Genomic DNA, 7,000 nt, shown 5'->3' with positions numbered 1-7,000 from the left:
AAGAATCATCATGCAAAATTTCATGGCATTTGGATCAATATCAAGCATTTCACGATGGATAGAACAAGGCAATGTCACATATCCGTACATGTTCAAAGAATCTAGCACTTTTTAAAATTCGGCCGTGCATAACTCCAGAAATTTGCATCAAAAAATAGAAGACAAACACATGATCATGTAGAAAATAACCTGGAATTATTTGGATCATTTTTCAATTTGATATGCATTTTTGAAGTTGGATAAAAAATTGAAATAAAATGGAATAAGCATATGTCAAAATGGAGGGAATGGGATAAATGGTGAGAACATTTGAAAATATGGCGCATGCTGGAATCGAACTCGGTGCAAATTCAAACAAGGCGCGCGCACAGTAGCTTTGGACCGCTGAACCAGAGCGAACCCTAGCTGTGGTACGCGTATGATACGCGATGGTTTCCACCGTCTTCTTCGCGAAGACGGCGGAGCTACAGTGCATGCGTTCAAAACAATTTCCAGAATTTCCAAATGAAAGCTCTTCCATTGTAGGTTACAGATCAATCAATATCTAAGCCTAATTCATCATCAATCAAGAGAATCGAACAAAATAAGTTTGATACACAAAACTTCAATCAAGCATATCTCAGCCATTTCTCATCCATTTTACACGAATTTTATATCAGATTGATCAGCATTCAAAGATCTACACTAACATGTCAATGGATTTAAGAATTATGAGATTCGAAAACTTGACCTCTTGAAGAACAGTTCTTGAAAACGCACGATTCAAGGCCTTGCAAGCTGCAGATCTACTCCTGAAGTGATGTCTTGAAGCTTTATGCAATAATTGAATCTTGAAGATGCTTGGATCTAGCTCAAATCTCCACTTCCATCTTCACCTTCATGAACTTGCCATGCTTGATTTTTGCTCGAATCTTCCAAACCAATGCTTGATCTACACTAAATCAATACCAGAGAACAAGAATATGGAAGAAAATAGCAATGTTATGTGAAGATTTTTTCAAGTTTTGGTTGAGAGAAAAAATGGAGGGAACTTGAATTTTAGATCTAGAAATGGTGAATCCTTCAAATTCTGTTAGGATTTAGTTTATATACTCTATACTAATCACATTCTAATTAAAATTAAGCAAGGTTAATTGTGATTAAGTGAGATAAGGTGTATGACAAAAAAATTTAAAATTGGTGGTGCATGGAGCATGCATACGTGAACAGTACCATGTGCATGGTTAAATTCACTCAAAAACCTCTAATGAGCACAATGGCAATGGTGATTTGTTCCCATGATGCACCAATTTTAAATTTTCAAATTTCCCTCCAAAATGGGCATGAAGGAGCAAATGATCATGTGATAAAATTTCATGCAATGTGATGGATGATTTGGAAAGTTCATGTCATGAGAAGAAAAATTCAAGAAGAGCCACTCAATTTGGAGTTATGAGTCAAAAGTTATGGCCTTTTGAAGTTCCATGCACACTTGGCAATGATTTGATCATATCTCCTCAACCATTCATCATATGCTCATGATCTTGGAGTTTTTGGAAATGGGAGAGAGAGATCTTCAACTTTCATGTTGGAAAAAAATTCATTTCAAGCTTCTTTGATGTTGGAAAGTTGAGTTGAAGTTGGTCCAAAAAATTTCCATTTTTGGAAACTTGAAATTATAGGTCACTTTCCATTTTGGGAAACTTTTGACTTGACCTCAAATTCTTCAACATTGATGTTTGACATGATGAATAAGCATTGTTATAACATGAATGGGATAAAGAAACTCAATTTCTCAATTCAAAACCCACAGTTGACTTTTCAGTTGACTGACATAGGCCTTTGGATGACCTGAAAATGCTCTGATGAACTTGAGCCTCAACTACTTGGGGAATTTGCTCCAAAATGAACCTATAGCTCATATAAGCTCCAAATAATGATCACATGATCCATATCTCAATGGAAACTTCTTCTCTTGCACAAAGGACTCACTTGATTGCCTTGACCTGTTGACTACTTAAGGTGCAAGTAACAAAGGTTAATGACATATTTTTGTACATTTTTGGTTAGTGATTAAAAGAAAAGCAATGATATACAAATGCAAGCAATGCTTGGTGATCAAGAACCACTCTCAAAAAGATATCCCACCCACAGGGAAGCAAGCAAGGTGTCCAATGATCCTTGAGGCTATGCAATGCTATGATATGATGCCATGAGGGATCTTAGGGACAAAATTGGGGTCTTACAGATGCCCCTATTTAAGGTCATTCTAGCCGGAGAAGTGAAGGTTAAAATATTCGTCTCGACGCGATAGAATGGGCTTAAATAACAACAATGAGACAAATTTTGGTCCCTAAGAGACCTCATGATGCAAATGTGTGAATGCAAAACAGACAAACTCTGTGGGGGGAATAGGTCCACAAAGAAGAAAAGAAAATCAGGAGAAAAGTTACATCCACAGGAATGATGCATTTCCTAATGGAACAGAGACTCTGACAGGACTCTCATGGGGATAAGAAAAAAGAATGCGTGAGCAGGACACGACTCTGAATTAGGGGAACAAGAACTTGACACTGCATGAGCAGGACACGACTTGAAACTGGAGACCATACTGGGGAATGAAGGACTGACACTGGGGAAAAGAGTTCCAAAAGAAAACACATCCATTGGAACGACTCAAGCTGACTCAAAAACGCATGTATTGGGGAAAACGCCAACACAGCAAAACTATCCACAAAGGATACTTCGGATAAAAATCCGGACTCAGGCTGGGGAAAGATTCACACAGAACCTCCCTGCCGGGGAAAATTGCATATATTGGGGAAAACGCCAATACAGCAAAAGGGTGAATCACAACAGAAATACTCCGCTGGGGATGTCTAACAAAGACTCTCCAAGGGAAGCAAAAGGGTGAGATGTTACCGGTTACTCGGTAACAAGCTCAAAGAGACATGTGATCTAAACACCGGTTACTGGGTGAAAGAACAACAAGCTCAAGAAGAATGAATATCTAAGACTGGTATAAGGGTGAGAGATATCAATCAACCAAAACATCCGAGGAAGACCTGAAAAAGGTACATCAACTCAGGAAAATCTGACTCCGTAGGGGACCAAGGTCATAATAGGGAGCAGAAAGGAAGGAACACCAGGGATATCGGTTACTGGGAATATAATAGGTGACCAACCAAAGCGTGAATCGGGGTTTACTGCCAAAACACTCATCATCCGAAAGGAGGGCTTGAAAAAGCAAATCGACTTATAGGATGGACATTCGACTCCGCAACAAGGAAAACGAATCTTACTCAATTGGGGAAGGACATAAGGCTTCAACCAAAGAGTGCATGAGATATATTACCCATTACCGTCAGAACGTGGATAGTATACTCGCATGGAAGGAACACCAGGGATACCGGTTACTGGGTATATAATAGGTGACCGACCGAAAAGAGAAACAATCGTTACCAACAACAATAGGGTAGACGAAAGATAACTCGCTGGGGATAAATTGCAAGCATACGGCAATTATCCAGGAAACATATCACCGGTTACTGGGAGATACGCTAAAAAAGGGGTAGATATGAATATTCGATTCCGCAAAGGACTACGAATCTTACTCGACTGGGGAAACACAACAGGCTTCGACTGAAGAGTGCATGAGATATATTATCCATTACCGTCAGAACATGGATAGTATACTCGCATGGAAGATTATCCACAACCGGTTACTGGGTTGATAAAGGATAAATCATCCGAAAAGAAAGGCATCGGGATACCAAAACTAGGTATATAAAGATGACCGATCAAAGGGAGCAACAATCATTACAAGTAAAAGGGTAAATGAAAGATGACTCACTGGGGATGCATTGATAAAAAATCAATGATTCGGGGAACATATCACTGGCATACGGTGAAAGGACCCGCTGAGGATAAAGTTGCTAGCATACGGAAATTATCCACAAGGAGACTCATTACAAGCCTAAGAAGTTTTACACATAGAAAACTAATGAAAGGTCAGAGATCTGGGTAAGGGGGTAATTATGTTGTGGGAAGGTGTTAGGCACCCACAACATCCTTAGTACTCTAAGGGAACCTCTTTTCATAACTTGTTCTATCAGATGATTGTTTATGAAAATATTTATTGTGCAAACATTGATTGGGAGGATGAGAAAAGAATATACAATTTTTATTATTTTTGTGTTTGGATGGAAAGATCCATTGCCTACGTACCTTTACAGGATCAAAACCTCGTAGTTCGGCTAAAAGATTTCCAAAAAGTAAGTGGATTGATTTTAAACAAAAGCCCTAAGGTCTTTCATTATCCACGGGAGAAAACTCAACCTATACAACCACAAGTCCACCATGTGAGAACAACTTCAACTTGCTAGTGAGGGACCATGCCCTATAATAAGCAAGGAAGTCTTACAATTCAATCACTAAGGACAAAAGGTGAGATTCACATCAACCACTAAGATAATTGAGATCTATGGCTAATGTATGAAAACTTGATTAAAGAATGGACAAAGCCACAAAACAATTGAATGAGTGGAATTAGTCAATTAGAATTATTCACAGAAAGAAGTTAAAGTATGACATTAGATTCAATTCAGAAGAAATATTGTGAAAATGAAGTTTGAAAATCAGAGGCTTAAGGCCTAGGTTTCTAGTTTTGAAAACAAGTGATAATGTTTGCACAAAAGTTTTTGGTTTGAGTTACAAATGCAAGTGGAGGTTGTAAGGAAACAAAAGGTGGGGATGAGGAGTAAAACTTCATTAGGAGTTCATCTCTTGAGATCATATGTAGATGATCCAAGTGATTCCTTTGGAATAGGCAACAAGCAAAGCAAGCAAGCAAGGTTCAAAAAGAAATAAAGATGGAAACAGATGGCCAATAAATGGTCTTATATCCAACTCCACAACAAGAAACAAAATAGGAAACAAGTTGCCAATCAATGGTCTTATACCTGACTCCACAAAATGATCACAGGAAAGAGATAGCCAATCAATGGTCTTACATCTGACTCCTCACAAGACAAAATAAAATAGGAAATGGAGTGCCAATCAATGGTCTTATGTCCACCTCCACAAAAAAAGATGGAAACCAGATGCCAATCAATGGACTTACACTAGCCTCACAAAGCAAAGAAAACAAATGCAATAAGCAAGAGGAAACAAGTTGCCAATAAATGGTCTTACACTCGACTCCAAGAAAATGGAATGCCAATCAATGGTCTTAGTTTCAACCCCTACCAGATCACAGGAAACAAATGCCAATAGCTGGACTTACAATTGACTCCTCAATGGACAAAACAGAATGTCACAAAGTATGAACAATGATCATGAAATGATATACAATTAATGCTCAGAGCAATCACCCAGAAGAGAGAGGGAATATCAACATCGAATACTGGACGAAGATAACCACAAATAGGGGATTACATCTACCAAATACTGGGTTGAAAACCACGGACGAGTAACCATCATCGGTTAGGATGAACAACAAGGTTAACTCGGCAAAGGGGAGAACAAAGGATTTAAAACTACCGAATACTGGGTAGAAGACCAAAGACTCAGCTGAGGAATAAGGCGAAATGATTGCCGATTACTGAGCAATTATCCATCTATCCCACAGGGAAGCACAGACTCCGTTAGGAAGATAACAAAATACATAGGATTTACAACTACCGAATACTGGGTAGAAAACCACAAAATCCGCCATCAACCAGAATGAACCACAAAGGTTACCTCTGCTAGGGGAAACGAGATAGGACTTACAACTACCGATTACTGGGCAGAGGCCACAACTCTGATGAGGATACAAAAGTAGGGTTTATAACTACCGAATACTGGGTAGAAAACCACAAACTCTGCTGGAGAGCAAGAAAATAGGATTTACAACTACCGAATACTGGTTAGAAAACCAACGACTCTTGCTGAGGAACAAAAAGTTCACAAATACCAATCACTGGGAAAACAACCACAGATTCCGCAAAGAGGGAAAAAGGTATATAGGATTTACAACTACCGGTTACTGGGTAGAAAACCAAAAAGATAGGACTTACAACTACCAGCTATTGGGTAGAGGCCACAAAGACTCCGTTGGGGATAAGATGAACTATTGCCGGTTACTGGGAAATTTATTCATTTATTCCACAGGGAATCACAAAAGACAGTTGAAAAATGGCCAATTCAGGATCAAACCAAAAAGGAAAACTGAATCAAGACTCATCCTAATGAGGATATAACTCAATAGGAGAAACCCATCCCAATATATATGTGTTGGGAGGAAACGGAAACAACCGTCATCCACGAGGATATATCTCAGTGGGGAACTGCAGAAGGAATGACAGACACTTTCTGCTTATGGGGCTGACTCTATATTGAGAGATTAGACACCCGACATCTGCTTTGGGGAGATCTACTGGAGAGATCTATATCTCCTTTAGCAGGAGACAACAAACAAAAGATATATGGCAAGAAATGCAACATGAATATCTGAATGTTGAAAGTATGCATGAATATGCGTGATTTATGTTTGATGAATGCTGACAAAATAGACATTTCTAACACAAACAGGTCCAGGAATCAAACGCCCGGTACTACACCACAGGAGAGAAAGCCAGGATCACCGGAGAATAAACAATCTGCCGGGATCAGGAAACAACAAGATCTCTGCAAGGATGGATCATCAGCCTCAGCAAGGAAACACAAGCTCACTGCGCAAGTAAGAACTTCTACGAAAACAGACCACACAAGTAGAATCTGGCCGCACAAGCAACTCCACTGGGGATACTGTTAGCAACTCCATTGGGGACGAATCCACCGAGGGAAAACAGATCACACAAGTAGATTCTGCCACACAAGCCACTCTACTGGGGATCAAAAGCATCAGGAAATCACTAAATCTCTGCAGGGGAAGTTCATCACAGATACAATCCACCATGTCACAACACTACTGGGGATTTATCTAAGGCAGAGAAGGAGAGTCGGGGATTAACCACCAAAGACTGAACCTTCCAAAAGG

This window comes from Lathyrus oleraceus, chromosome 7 (genome assembly GCF_024323335.1).
Source record: "Lathyrus oleraceus cultivar Zhongwan6 chromosome 7, CAAS_Psat_ZW6_1.0, whole genome shotgun sequence".
Taxonomy (NCBI): domain Eukaryota; kingdom Viridiplantae; phylum Streptophyta; class Magnoliopsida; order Fabales; family Fabaceae; genus Lathyrus; species Lathyrus oleraceus.
Note: the sequence above shows the minus strand (reverse complement) of the source record.